This window comes from Salvelinus fontinalis, chromosome 26 (genome assembly GCF_029448725.1).
Source record: "Salvelinus fontinalis isolate EN_2023a chromosome 26, ASM2944872v1, whole genome shotgun sequence".
Classification (NCBI taxonomy): domain Eukaryota; kingdom Metazoa; phylum Chordata; class Actinopteri; order Salmoniformes; family Salmonidae; genus Salvelinus; species Salvelinus fontinalis.
In genome coordinates, this window is record NC_074690.1 from 47,244,682 (window position 1) to 47,260,303 (window position 15,622).

The window sequence follows — 15,622 nt, forward strand, 5'->3', positions numbered from 1 at the left end:
CCAAATAATACCTCTCATCCTATTCAATAGCTAAGCATGTTTGGGCATTAAGTTGCTCTCATACGTCAAAATTGTGTGACTTTTCTAGTTCTCCTCATCTTTTGCAATGTTTGACACAAATACATGATTTGATTTGTAAAGACAGGCCATGGAGGCCCAGTTCAGAATAAAACATTTACATCTCCTCTTTGAAGCCAAGTTGACTGACTTCTCTGCAGTGCTGGTACAGGATCTTGATGTGCTTGATCTAGATAATACCACAGACACATAAAGCCCCCGGAAGCTTTGAACAAATCACTCTACTTGGATCGCTCAGCCAAGGCTGTCTGCACACAGTATGTCTCCTCTATTCATCTCCTCAGACACATGGCACTAGCCGGGACGCTGTCGACTGTTGGCTGTGCCTCCTCTGTAAACAGTCAAAGGACTCTGGTATGTCTGACAGTGGCTGGAACCAAGAACAACACTACTCGACTGTCCTACTCCCAGATGGCGCCCTATTCCCTATAGTGCACTACTTTTGACCAGAGCCCAAAAAGCAGTGCACTACATAGGGAATAGGAATAGGGTGACATTTGGGACGCACACCTAGACTCTCTTCTATAACACCTACTGACACCTCCTGTTGGACTGTTGGCTGCTTCCACCCAGAACTAATACAGGATTAGGATGGATAGGCATACCAGCATACCCTATAAGCTATTAATACTGCAGGTGTGGATAACCAGGAAGGTATTCTTACTTCTTACTGTCGGCTGTGTCTGGTGTCTGGTGAGGTTCCAGACTTCCTGGGTAGTTCTGTGTTTCTGCCGGCTGGCCGGTCGGTCGGTCCGTCCGTCCGTCCGCCTGCCTTATAGGGTCAGTCCGGCTGTCCGACTGCCTGTCTTATAGGATATGTCTGTCTGTCTGTCCTGAACAGCAGCTGTGTGCTAAACCACAAGGTTTGACTATGGTATAGACTCTTCCACGTGTTGTTGTTTGTTTCACCTTGCATCTAGCCATTTAGTTCTGGAAACTAAGGCCATACTACACTGCTCAAAAAAATAAAGGGAACACTTAAACAACACAATGTAACTCCAAGTCAATCACACTTCTGTGAAATCAAACCGTCCACTTAGGAAGCAACACTGATTGACAATAAATGTCACATGCTGTTGTGCAAATGGAATAGACAAAAGGTGGAAATTATAGGCAATTAGCAAGACACCCCCCAAAACAGGAGTGATTCTGCAGGTGGTGACCACAGACCACTTCTCAGTTCCTATGCTTCCTGGCTGATGTTTTGGTCACTTTTGAATGCTGGCGGTGCTCTCACTCTAGTGGTAGCATGAGACGGAGTCTACAACCCACACAAGTGGCTCAGGTAGTGCAGTTCATCCAGGATGGCACATCAATGCGAACTGTGGCAAAAAGGTTTGCTGTGTCTGTCAGCGTAGTGTCCAGAGCATGCAGGCGCTACCAGGAGACAGGCCAGTACATCAGGAGACGTGGAGGAGGCCGTAGGAGGGCAACAACCCAGCAGCAGGACCGCTACCTCCGACTTTGTGCAAGGAGGTGCACTGCCAGAGCCCTGCAAAATGACCTCCAGCAGGCCACAAATGTGCATGTGTCAGCATATGGTCTCACAAGGGGTCTGAGGATCTCATCTCGGTACCTAATGGCAGTTAGGCTACCTCTGGCGAGCACATGGAGGGCTGTGCGGCCCCACAAAGAAATGCCACCCCACACCATGACTGACCCATCGCCAAACCGGTCATGCTGGAGGACGTTGCAGGCAGCAGAACGTTCTCCACGGCGTCTCCAGACTCTGTCACGTCTGTCACATGTGCTCATGTGCTCAGTGTGAACCTGCTTTCATCTGTGAAGAGCACAGGGCGCCAGTGGCGAATTTGCCAATCTTGGTGTTCTCTGGCAAATGCCAAACGTCCTGCACGGTGTTGGGCTGTAAGCACAACCCCCACCTGTGGACGTCGGGCCCTCATACCACCCTCATGGAGTCTGTTTCTGACCGTTTGAGCAGACACATGCACATTTGTGGCCTGCTGGAGGTCATTTTGCAGGGCTCTGGCAGTGCACCTCCTTGCACAAAGTTGGAGGTAGCAATCCTGCTGCTGGGTTGTTGCCCTCCTACGGCCTCCTCCACGTCTCCTGATGTACTGGCCTGTCTCCTGGTAGTGCCTGCATGCTCTGGACACTACGCTGACAGACACAGCAAACCTTTTTGCCACAGTTCGCATTGATGTGCCATCCTGGATGAACTGCACTACCTGAGCCACTTGTGTGGGTTGTAGACTCCGTCTCATGCTACCACTAGAGTGAGAGCACCGCCAGCATTCAAAAGTGACCAAAACATCAGCCAGGAAGCATAGGAACTGAGAAGTGGTGTGTGGTCACCACCTGCAGAATCACTCCTGTTTTGGGGAGTGTCTTGCTAATTGCCTATAATTTCCACCTTTTGTCTATTCCATTTGCACAACAGCATGTGACATTTATTGTCAATCAGTGTTGCTTCCTAAGTGGACAGTTTGATTTCACAGAAGTGTGATTGACTTGGAGTTACATTGTGTTTTTTAAGTGTTCCCTTTATTTTTTTGAGCAGTGTATTTTAACAGATTCTTTTTTTTAAAGGGAGGGAGCAAGCGAATAATTTATTTTATATGAAAGTGGACCCCTTATGTAAAATCCTATTACATTTAAATGTTAGTCATTTAGCAGACGCTCTTATCCAGAGAAACTTACATTAGTGCACTCATCTTAAGATAGCTAGGTGGGACAACAACATATTACAACCGTATAAAGTACATTTCCTTCATCAAAGTAGTTATCAACATAGCAACCTTTGTTCAAAACGTAGCGATCAAATCAAGATATTTTAGCTTCTGCGGAGACTAAAAGAGGCATCGTTCAGACATAATCCGGGAATAGGCTGTGTATCTCTATCCTGAAAGTTTGAGGACAATATTTTTGCTATAATCTTACAATTTTTCACTACTACTTTTCTCATTTTTATATAATAAAAAAAATGTATGGGCTAACTCCATTATTTAGTTTATTATAGGTCAAATTCAGTCATTTTTATCTCAATATCAACATATCTCTGGGTAACAATTAAAGGGGAATTTCACCCTGGCTTTGCCATGGCATACAATCATTACTATATTAATGTCACGCCCTGGCCTTAGTTATCTTTGTTTTCTTTATTATTTTAGTTAGGTCAGGGTGTGACATGGGGTCTGTTTTTGTCTAGTCTAGGATGTTTGTATTGTATAGGTTTTTTTGTAGAGTTCATGGGGTTGTGTTCAGTGTAGGTGTTTATGTAAGTCTATGGTTGCCTGGATTGGTTCTCAATCAGAGACAGCTGTCTATCGTTGTCTCTGATTGGGAGCCATATTTAAGGCAGCCATAGGCATTAGGTAGGTTGTGGGTAATTGTCTATGTGTAGTGTTTTGTGTCAGCACGATTTGTTTATATAGCGTCTTTGTTAGTTTGTAACATTGTTTGTTTCGTCTTCATTATTAAAGAAGATGTATTTATATCACGCTGCGCCTTGGTCTCCTCACTACGACGATCGTGACAATTAACAACATCAAGTTTTTGCCATAAAGATCAACATTATCCAAACCACAAGCTAGAACGAGCGCATTTTCATTTCACTGGTAGAATCGTGAAGTAGTTTAGACTTCAAATCAAAATTTATTTGTCAGATGCGCTGAATACAACAGGTGTAGTAGACCTTACGGTGAAATGCTTACTAACAAGCCCTTAACCAACAATGCAGTTTTTTGAAAAATAAGTGTTAAGTAAAAATAGATAAGTAAAAAATAACAAATAATTAAAGAGCAGCAGTAAAATAACAGTAGCGAGGCTATATACAGAAGTTACCGGTACAGAGTCAATGTGCGGGGGCACAGGTTAGTTGAGGTAATTGAGACAATATGTACATGTAGGTAGAGTTAAAGTGACTCTGCATAGATAATAAACAGAGAGTAGCAGCAGCGTAAAATAGTTGGTGGGGTGAGGGGGGTGGGAGGGACAATGCAAATAGTCTGGGTAGCCATTTTATTAGCTCTTCAGGAGTCTTATGGCTTGGGGGTAGAAGCTGTTAAGAAAGAAGCCTTTTGGACCTAGACTTGGCACTCCGGTACCGCTTGCCGTGCAGTAGCAGAGAGAACAGTTTATGACTAGGGTGGCTGGAGTCTTTGATAATTTTTAGGGACTTCCTTTGACACCGCCTGGTATAGAGGTCCTGGATGGCAGGAAGCTTGTCCCCTGTGATGTACTGGGCCGTACGCACTACACTCTGTAGTCGGAGGCCGAGCAGTTGCCATACCAGGCAGTGATGCAACCAGTCAGGATGCTCTCGATGGTGAAGCTGTAGAACTTTTTGAGGATTTGAGGACCCATACCAAATCTCTTCAGTCTCCTGAGGGGGAATATGCATTCAATCTGGCTGTGCTAATTACAAAAAAGCTTGTGTTAACTAAGGCCAGTGTGTGTCCTTGTTGATATACCACACATTGGTTGAGGCAACTTGCCATACATAGCACTAAGTGCCCTAGCCCATCAATACTACATACACTGTGCTGGGCTGTTCTGTGCCTGTGCATCTTCCACTTTATTAAACCACCTCAACTGGAATCCTACCTGTCTGTCGTCTTTGCCCATACCAGTATACAGGAGTGAATACATAAAGTAAAACCTAACCTAAAGAATATACAGTCCACCAAGTCCTCACTTACACACACTGTCAATCAATTTAGCCTATGCCATGGTTGTCACTGCTAGACTGTTGGGGCGGCAGGTAGCCTAGAGGTTAAAGCATTGGACTAGTAACCGCAAGGTTGCCAGATCAAATCCCTGAGCTGACAAGGTAAAATCAACTGTTCTGGCCAAGGCAGTTCACTATTCCTATGGTGTCATTGAAAATAAGAATGTGTTCTTAAATGACTTGCCTAGTAAAATAAAAAAATCAACTAATAGCTACTTTACCTTCAGCATAGCAAACATAAGCTAGCTAACGTTAGCGAATAAGAGTAACTCAATCTGGTAGCCATCTATTCCACCATTGTCTGGAAAACTCTCTGTTGCTAAAAATAGAATTGTCGATATAGCTAACTCACTCTAGGTGTGTTGGTAGTAATGATGAATGTGTATAAATAGTCTTTGGTTCTCAGCTCAATCTTGCTGCCAATTTAGTGATGCTAACTAGCTGACATTATTGCAATGTCCATGTTAGGTGTGCAAAGCTAGTCAAAGATCAATACAATTAGAGGGGTGGCCCAGAATTGAATTGGCCCAGAATCGGTGCCGGACTCGGAATCAAAATGAATGATTGAATCGGCCCAGAATCGGGTGTTGGACTCGGAATCAAAATGAATGATTGAATCGGCCCGGATCAAAATCAATGACTGCCCAGAATCGGCCCAAGTGCACCAGGCCGTTTCCGTCTACCGGAATTCAGCCGACTTTGCCGGAATCTTACCAGAATCCCCCAGAAGCGGCCCGGTGCAAATTTAAATAAATGTATACAAAATTACCCAATTTAGTAATTTTAAATATTACTATTATACATTTCATGCGTACAAATTATACCCATCCACCCCCCAAAAATGTGCCCGTGTCAGTGTGCATGCGCCTGGCCCGCTACAGCGCGATGGGACAAGGACATCCTCTCCTAACTCAGACGACGCTGGGCCAATTGTGCATCGCCTCATGGGTCTTTCGGTTGTTACCAGCACGGGTATCGAACTAGCATCTGTAGCAATGCAGTTTGCACAGTGTCTTAGACCGCTGCGCCACTCGGGAGGCTCCAGCCACAAAGTTTTTAATGCTTATCAATTGCTTTGCTCAAAGTATCAAAATAATAAAATACTATTTAATTTACATGTTAATTGTGTTTTTTGATCACAGAAACAATGAGAAAATATGGAAAAATAAATAAATAATGAAATGTTATATAAAGCAGCCCGTGCAAACATCTACCAGAGAGTAGCCCCAATCGGCCCGAGCCCCAATTAATACATTTGGGCCAGATAACTTACACCGGAATCGGCCCGAGCTCAATCCCCGCATCCTAGCCATAAGCAATACTGCCGTCGGCCGAGTCTGACTCTCAGCCGAGTGCCCGTACTCTCAGCTGCAATCGGCCCAGATCCACTGTGCTAGCTGGGTTGTATATTGTTGTATGTTTTGTTCTAGGTGGTACATAATCTGATTCCACCAGCATGTTTCCAACCCCAAGCTCTGCACAACGTGAAGGTAAGTTAGCAAAAATATTCACAAGCTGAAGGCTAAGATAGCTCGATTTACAGTACGCATAGCATAAATAGTGTAGTGTTTGTATGGGTTTGTGTTAGTGTTATGGGGTTACAGATGGTAGCCTGATGTCCACAGAGTACCTTCCAGACCATGTCATCAATTTAGTTTACCCCTTTTCTCTTTTTACCTTTTCTCTTTGTAAAACTATCTGGTGTCCTTGCTGAAAAATAGTCCCTGCTGGAGTCCCTGCTGAACAATACCCCAATGTGGCGGCATTTTGGGTACACAAGCATGAGGGAGGGGACACACCGTGCGATTATGGAGTACAACAAGTGGGACAAAAATGAGCAAGGGACACTGAAAGGTTTAAAATCAAGACAACAGTAATGACACAACCACCTCATTCTTATCTCTGCATATTCTAAAATTACAATACAAAGACAAAAATCCCCTGCTACTTTGATAAGAATTATCTGTCAAAGTTAATGGGTTGGGGGAGTTTTACAGGTAGGTCTTTGAGATTAGCAAGGAGTTTTTGGTTGTAGTTAGAGACAGTAAATGTATTGTTGTTTATTAGAACGATTCACAGCTGAGCTCTCTCAGTTTAGATGAATGCTGATGGGCTTTTATTTTATTTAGGGAGGCCAAATGCTCACTGGCTTCCCTTTCATTCAATGTTACGGGCGGCAACAATGTCATACTCTTTTCTGACCATCAGATAGATCAGACAGATACACTATACATACTGAGACAGAGGGACGCTGTTTCATTCAGCCTCTTAATTAATTGAAAGCAATGTATGAAACAGAGAGATGGGAAAGCCTTGGCATCAATAAATACATGCACCTGCACAACAATACATACTGTGTAAGAACTGCCTTCCCAGCCAATTCAATTTGTTGACTGATCTTGTCTAAAAAGCAGCTCCCAATGTCCCTAATTGTCCCTAAACAATACACTCTTCTGTCTCTATACACAGGTCGACACCTTTACAAAAAAAAAACCATGTTTCCCTACATCTCTTCCACAAAAAAGTGTAAAATGGTAACACAACAACCATATTCTGCAAGCGCTCAAACAGGTGGTGGTTAAGGTCTGCGAGCCCTACACCACTTCCGGCAGTCTTATCCAGCTTATCCAGCAGAGAGTACAAGACCATTCGTCAGAAGCACTCTTCTTCCACACACATATGGTAGACATTCAGATATATCCAAAGAATGTTTATCAAAGTCTAAAATACAGGGGAGTGTACAATATTTAATACTAACTCAAAAAGAGAACTGGGTATACAACAAGAATGTTATATGGTAAAAGTAACAAACAAAAAATACAGTATAAACAGTGTAATACAGTTCAGTGTGTCACAGGTGTAGTAAAATGCAGAGAAATGTAGCTACAGATTGTTACAACAGATGTCACGGCTTCCACCGAATGTGGCTCCTCTCCCTGTTCGGGCGGCGCTCGGCAGTCGTCGTCGCCGGTCTACTAGCTGCCACCGATCCCTTTTCTTTTCGTTTGGTTTTGTCTGTCTTGTTGCTCACCTGGTTCTAGTTTAGGTTATTAGTGGGGTATTTCATCTCACCCTACCCTCTTGGGTTCGTGCGGGATTGTTCGTGAGCTGTCAATTGTTTGGGTTGCGTTTTGGTTTGTTCTGTTAACAGGCTTTTTTTTCTGGACTGTGTTCCTGTCATTTTGTGGCTACTGTTGTGGTCCTGTTCCTGTTCTTTGGACTTGTAAATAAACGCCCTTTCTTGCAATTTGCTCTCTCCTGCGCCTGACTCCACACCCACCTCTCCTAGGGAGAACCTGACAGATAATGTGATTTAATCAAATATTTTTGGTATCCATTACTGGGAGTAACAGGACAGGTACTGTTTGATGTAGCACTGACAATTTTCGACCAACCTTAGCTTGGCGATGCTGTCTTCATCCTCGATTTGTGGAAACAGGAGTCTCAAAATGTCCGTGTCCAGTTACAGGAGGTCTGTTTGAATTTAGAAAATGCTCCATTATTAAAATAAACACTTTTTGTTTCAATCAAGAAATCATCTTATCTATTTCAAGTCTTCTCTCATTGATCGAGACAGGTGAGTGTCCATCCCAAAGTGCCGCATGTCATGATGACAGACACTTGTCTCGATCAATGAGAGATGACTTGAAATAGACAAGATGGCGGCATACACATTGTTGATTACTTCATGGACCAAAATAAGTATTTATTTTAATAACTGAGCAATTTTCTAAATTCAAACTAGTTGAACATACATGCATGTGCATAGGCATAGAGATTACTTTTAGAAAATATCTAGCCTAATAGAAATAAATATGGCATAATCCTCAACTTTTGCACAGTGACCAGTCCATTCCAAATGTACAGTTGAAGTTGGAAGTTTACATACACCTTAGCCAAATACATTTAAACTCAGTTTTTTACAATTCCTGATATTTAATCATAGTAAAATTCCCTGTCTTAGGTCAGTTAAGATCACCACTTTATTTTCAGAATGTGAAATGTCAGAATAATAGCAGAAGTTTACATACACTCAATTAGTATTTGGTAGCATTGCCTTTAAATTGTTTAATTTGGGTGAAACGTTTTGGGTACCCTTCCACAAGCTTCCCACATTAAGTTGGGTGAATTTTGGCCCATTCCTCCTGACAGAGCTGGTGTAACTTAGTCAGGTTTGTAGGCCTCCTTGCTCGCACATGCTTTTTCAGTTCTGCCCACACATTTTCTATAGAATTGAGGTCAGGGCTTTGTGATGGCCACTCCAATAACTTGACTTTGTAGTCCTTAAGCCATTTTTCCTTTGGAAGTATGCTTGGGGTCATTGTCCATTTGGACGACCCATTTGAGACCAAGCTTTAACTTCCTGATTGATGTCTTGAGATGTTGCTTCAATATATCCACATAATTTTACTTCCTCGTGATGCCATCTATTTTGTGAAGTGCACCAGTCCCTCTTGCAGCAAAGCACCCCCACAACATGATGCTGCCACCCCCGTGCTTCAAGGTTGGGATGGTGTTCTTCGGCTTGCAAGCCTCCCCCTTTTTCCTCCAAACATAACAATGGTCATTATGGCCAAACAGTTATATTTTTGTTTCATCAGGCCTGAGGACATTTCTCCAAAAAGTACAATCGTTGTCCCCATGTGCAGTTGCAAACCGTAGTCTGGCTTTTTTATGGCGGTTTTGGAGCAGTGGCTTCTTCCTTGCTGAGCGGCCTTTCAGGTTATGTCGATATAGGACTCATTTTACTGTGGATATAGAAATTTTTGTACCTGTTTCCTCCAGCATCTTCACAGGGTCCTTTGCTGTTGTTCTGGGATTGATTTGCACTTTTTGCACCAAAGTACATTCATCTCTAGGGGACAGAATGCGTCTCCTTCCTGAGCGGTATGACGGCTGCGTGGTCCCATGGTGTTTATACTTGCGTACTATTGTTTGTACAGATGAACGTGGTACCTTCAGGCTTCAGGCGTTTGGAAATTGCTCCCAAGGATGAACCAGACTTGTGGAGGTCAACACATTTTTTTCTGATGTCTTGCCTGATTTATTTTGATTTTCCCATGATGTCAAGCAAAGAGGCACTGAGTTTGAAGGTAGGCCTTGAAATACATCCACAGGTACACCTCCAATTGACTCCAATTATTATGTCAAAGTAACAACATCCGGTTTGGAGCGAGCGGTCGCATTTGCATTCGCTCTGCAGGTAGTATAAATTTTCATTTCATTTTCATTACATTTCATTATAGTACAACGGTTTAATTTGTCTAACCTTAGCAATTTCTTCTTAGCTAGCTACTTAGCCGTCTGTGTATAAAAGATAATTGCGTAATTATCGTATTCCGTCGTCTATCGTAGTCCACACTGCTATCTGCCCAGCAGCTAGCAAACGTCCACCGTCTACCGAATAGTAGTATAAACTTTTCATTACATTTCATTATAGTACAACGGTCTGATTTTCATTTTCACTACAGTACAACGGTTTGATTTGTTTGATCTTAGCTAGCTACATAGCCGTCTTTGCATCAAACATAATTGTGTAGTTATTGAGGTTCGCCAGCCAGCTATTTTCGCCCTAACGTAACGCAACGTAGCCAAACACTGCTAGCTAGCCAGCTTGCCACCGAATAGCAGCATTGTAGAAACGAGTGCATTACAACGGAACGACTTGATCAGTGTAGTGTTGGCTGACTACACAGTTGTCTTTGCTATCTTTGATTTGTATTTGTTCGATCTTAGCTAGCTACTTAGCTGGCTACATAGCCGTCTTTGTATCGGTGATAATTGTGTAGTTATCAAGGTTCGCTGAGGTTCGCTAGCCAGGTATTCTCGCCCTAACGTAACGTAGTCAACCCTGCTAGCTAGCCAGCTAGCCACCGATTAGCAGCACTGTAGAAACGATTACATTACAACGGAACGACTTGACTTGTGTAGTGTTAGCTAGCTACATAGTTTTCTTTGCTATCTTTTTATCTAAGATAATTGTGTAGCTTTGAGTAATTATCGGTTAGCTAGCCAGCTATTTTTCGCCTGCCGCGCTGCCGTCCTCCTACCTAGCCAACACTGCTAGCTAGCCAACTTCTACCGAATAGCAGCACTGTAGAAACTTACATTACAACGGAACGACTTGATTAGCGTAGTGTTAGCTAGTTGTCTTTGCTGTCCTTGTATCCATGATAATTGTGTAGTTTAGAGAAATTTAGTGAAATTGTCGAGGTTACCTAGCCAGCTTCACTTTCAACAACGTAGCCACTGCTAGCCAGGCTACTTCACCAGCCAGCAGTACTATATCATTTTAGTCAATAAGATCTTGTATTTTATTCTTAATTTTTGCAACGTAAGCTTAACTTTCTGAACATTCGAGACGTGTAGCCCACTTGTCATTCTAATCTCCTTTGCATTAGCGTAGCCTCTTCTGTAGCCTGTCAACCATGTGTCTGTCTATCCCTGTTCTCTCCTCTCTGCACAGACCATACAAACGCTTCACACCGCGTGGCCGCGCCCACCCTAACCTGGTGGTCCCAGCCCGCACGACCCACGTGGAGTTCCAGGTCTCCGGTAGCCTCTGGAACTGCCGATCTGCGGCCAACAAGGCAGAGCTCATCTCAGCCTATGCGTCCCTCCAGTCCCTCGACTTCCTGGCACTGACGGAAACATGGCTCACCACAGATAACACTGCTACTCCTACTGCTCTCTCTTCGTCTGCCCACGTGTTCTCGCACACCCCGAGACCTTCTGGTCAGCGGGGTGGTGGCACCGGGATCCTCATCTCTCCCAAGTGGTCATTCTCTCTTTCTCCCCTTACCCATCTGTCTATCGCCTCCTTTGAATTCCATGCTGTCACAGTTACCAGCCCTTTCAAGCTTAACATCCTTATCATTTATCGCCCTCCAGGTTCCCTTGGAGAGTTCATCAATGAGCTTGATGCCTTGATAAGCTCCTTTCCTGAGGACGGCTCACCTCTCACAGTTCTGGGTGACTTTAACCTCCCCATGTCTACCTTTGACTCATTCCTCTCTGCCTCCTTCTTTCCACTCCTCTCCTCTTTTGACCTCACCCTCTCACCTTCCCCCCCTACTCACAAGGCAGGCAATACGCTTGACCTCATCTTTACTAGATGCTGTTCTTCCACTAACCTCATTGCAACTCCCCTCCAAGTCTCCGACCACTACCTTGTATCCTTCTCCCTCTCGCTCTCATCCAACACTTCCCACACTGCCCCTACTCGGATGGTATCGCGCCGTCCCAACCTCCGCTCTCTCTCCCCCGCTACTCTCTCCTCTTCCATCCTATCATCTCTTCCCTCTGCCCAAACCTTCTCCAACCTATCTCCTGATTCTGCCTCCTCAACCCTCCTCTCCTCCCTTTCTGCATCCTTTGACTCTCTATGTCCCCTATCCTCCAGGCCGGCTCGGTCCTCCCCTCCCGCTCCGTGGCTCGACGACTCATTGCGAGCTCACAGAACAGGGCTCCGGGCAGCCGAGCGGAAATGGAGGAAAACTCGCCTCCCTGCGGACCTGGCATCCTTTCACTCCCTCCTCTCTACATTTTCCTCTTCTGTCTCTGCTGCTAAAGCCACTTTCTACCACTCTAAATTCCAAGCATCTGCCTCTAACCCTAGGAAGCTCTTTGCCACCTTCTCCTCCCTCCTGAATCCTCCTCCCCCTCCCCCCCCCCTCCTCCCTCTCTGCAGACGACTTCGTCAACCATTTTGAAAAGAAGGTCGACGACATCCGATCCTCGTTCGCTAAGTCAAACGACACCGCTGGTTCTGCTCACACTGCCCAACCCTGTGCTTTGACCTCTTTCTCCCCTCTCTCTCCAGATGAAATCTCGCGTCTTGTGACGGCCGGCCGCCCAACAACCTGCCCGCTTGACCCTATCCCCTCCTCTCTTCTCCAGACCATTTCCGGAGACCTTCTACCTTACCTCACCTCGCTCATCAACTCATCCTTGACCGCTGGCTACGTCCCTTCCGTCTTCAAGAGAGCGAGAGTTGCACCCCTTCTGAAAAAACCTACACTCGATCCCTCCGATGTCAACAACTACAGACCAGTATCCCTTCTTTCTTTTCTCTCCAAAACTCTTGAACGTGCCGTCCTTGGCCAGCTCTCCTGCTATCTCTCTCAGAATGACCTTCTTGATCCAAATCAGTCAGGTTTCAAGACTAGTCACTCAACTGAGACTGCTCTTCTCTGTATCACGGAGGCGCTCCGCACTGCTAAAGCTAACTCTCTCTCCTCTGCTCTCATCCTTCTAGACCTATCGGCTGCCTTCGATACTGTGAACCATCAGATCCTCCTCTCCACCCTCTCCGAGTTGGGCATCTCCGGCGCGGCCCACGCTTGGATTGCGTCCTACCTGACAGGTCGCTCCTACCAGGTGGCGTGGCGAGAATCTGTCTCCTCACCACGCGCTCTCACCACTGGTGTCCCCCAGGGCTCTGTTCTAGGCCCTCTCCTATTCTCGCTATACACCAAGTCACTTGGCTCTGTCATAACCTCACATGGTCTCTCCTATCATTGCTATGCAGACGACACACAATTAATCTTCTCCTTTCCCCCTTCTGATGACCAGGTGGCGAATCGCATCTCTGCATGTCTGGCAGACATATCAGTGTGGATGACGGATCACCACCTCAAGCTGAACCTCGGCAAGACGGAGCTGCTCTTCCTCCCGGGGAAGGACTGTCCGTTCCATGATCTCGCCATCACGGTTGACAACTACATTGTGTCCTCCTCCCAGAGCGCTAAGAACCTTGGCGTGATCCTGGACAACACCCTGTCGTTCTCCACCAACATCAAGGCGGTGGCCCGTTCCTGTAGGTTCATGCTCTACAACATCCGCAGAGTACGACCCTGCCTCACACAGGAAGCGGCGCAGGTCCTAATCCAGGCACTTGTCATCTCCCGTCTGGATTACTGCAACTCGCTGCTGGCTGGGCTCCCTGCCTGTGCCATTAAACCCCTACAACTCATCCAGAACGCCGCAGCCCGTCTGGTGTTCAACCTTCCCAAGTTCTCTCACGTCACCCCGCTCCTCCGCTCTCTCCACTGGCTTCCAGTTGAAGCTCGCATCCGCTACAAGACCATGGTGCTTGCCTACGGAGCTGTGAGGGGAACGGCACCTCAGTACCTTCAGGCTCTGATCAGGCCCTACACCCAAACAAGGGCACTGCGTTCATCCACCTCTGGCCTGCTCGCCTCCCTACCACTGAGGAAGTACAGTTCCCGCTCAGCCCAGTCAAAACTGTTCGCTGCTCTGGCCCCCCAATGGTGGAACAAACTCCCTCACGACGCCAGGACAGCGGAGTCAATCACCACCTTCCGGAGACACCTGAAACCCCACCTCTTCAAGGAATACCTAGGATAAAGCAATCCTTCTGCCCCCCCCCCCCCCTTAAAAGATCTGATGCACTATTGTAAAGTGGCTGTTCCACTGGATGTCATAAGGTGAATGCACCAATTTAGCAGTCGCTCTGGATAAGAGCGTCTGCTAAATGACTTAAATGTAAATGTAAATGTAATTAGACTATCAGAAGCTTCTAAAGCCATGACATCATTCTCTGGAATTTTCCAAGCTGTTTAAAGGCACAGTCAACTTAGTGTATGTAAACTTCTGACCCACTGGAATTGTGATACAGTGAATTATAAGTGAAATAATCTGTCAGTAAACAATTGTTGGAAAGATTACATGTGGCATGCACAAAGTAGAAGTCCTAACTGACTTGCCAAAACTATATTTTGTTAACAAGAAATTTGTGGAGTGGTTGAAAAACGAGTTTTAATGACTCCAACATAAGTGTATGTAAACTTCTGACTTCAATTGTACATATAAAACACAGGAAAATATACATTTTTTGACTACACTGGGCCTGTAAGATACTGTGTAATAATGGTTGGTTCCCAAGCAAGTCACAGCATAGAATGTGTGCAACCTACAAATAATGGTTTAGTGATTTTGTTAAATTAAGGGAGGGTAAACAATATAAGTGTTAAGTATTGTTACTCTCCCCACTTTAAATGCAAAGACTGGTGGGTGTCAATGAGTTTTGGTTTTTTTAAGCCACCAAACTTCAAACACAGACAGAATTCATCACCGGTCTTCCTCACACATTACTTTACTCAGAGGTGGATGAGGCGTGCGAGTGTATGTGTGACATGTCGTCTCCCGGTTTAGTAAGTCTTCCGAGCTAGTGTTCATTTAATTCTGTATGTTAGTGGGGATGTCTGCATGTCCCTGCCTGCCTGCCAGTTGTACGACATCGCTGTAGGATACCGGCCCATGGCCTTGCTGTATACTATGGCTGAACTGGACCCTCTCTCTGTCTGAGCTGTAGGATACCGGCCCATAGCCCTGCTGTATATTATGGCTGAACTCAGCTCTAATCCTCATCTCAATGCGATGACAGAGTAGCTGTGGAATGTCTCTGCTCAGTGCCTAAACCAACCTGCCTCGGCAGGCCAGCCCTGGACCCGGTCCCAAGCATGCATAGCACATTGCAGGACATCGCAGACCAGGAGCACTCTGTGTCTATACAACTGCATCCTGCCCCCGCCCCTTGCTCACACTGCCCATTTTTTTGTCAAATCTGACCTGCAAATATCCAGCCAACCCTTAACACCGATTCCACACAGACGCAGTCTGTGTTTGCCAGAGCATTTTTTTTGTGGATCAGCAGCATGGCTCATAGAGTAGCTAGCAAATTAATCTGAAATATATAGCTGCCAGTTAGCTAAGTAACGGGCTGTTCCTCATTGGAATTTGTTAAGCAACAGCAGCAGTTGCTAACTACACTACAGAAGAACAAGCGGAAAGCTCAGGCGCCTGTGTTAGCTTCTTTGAGCTTGTCAATGT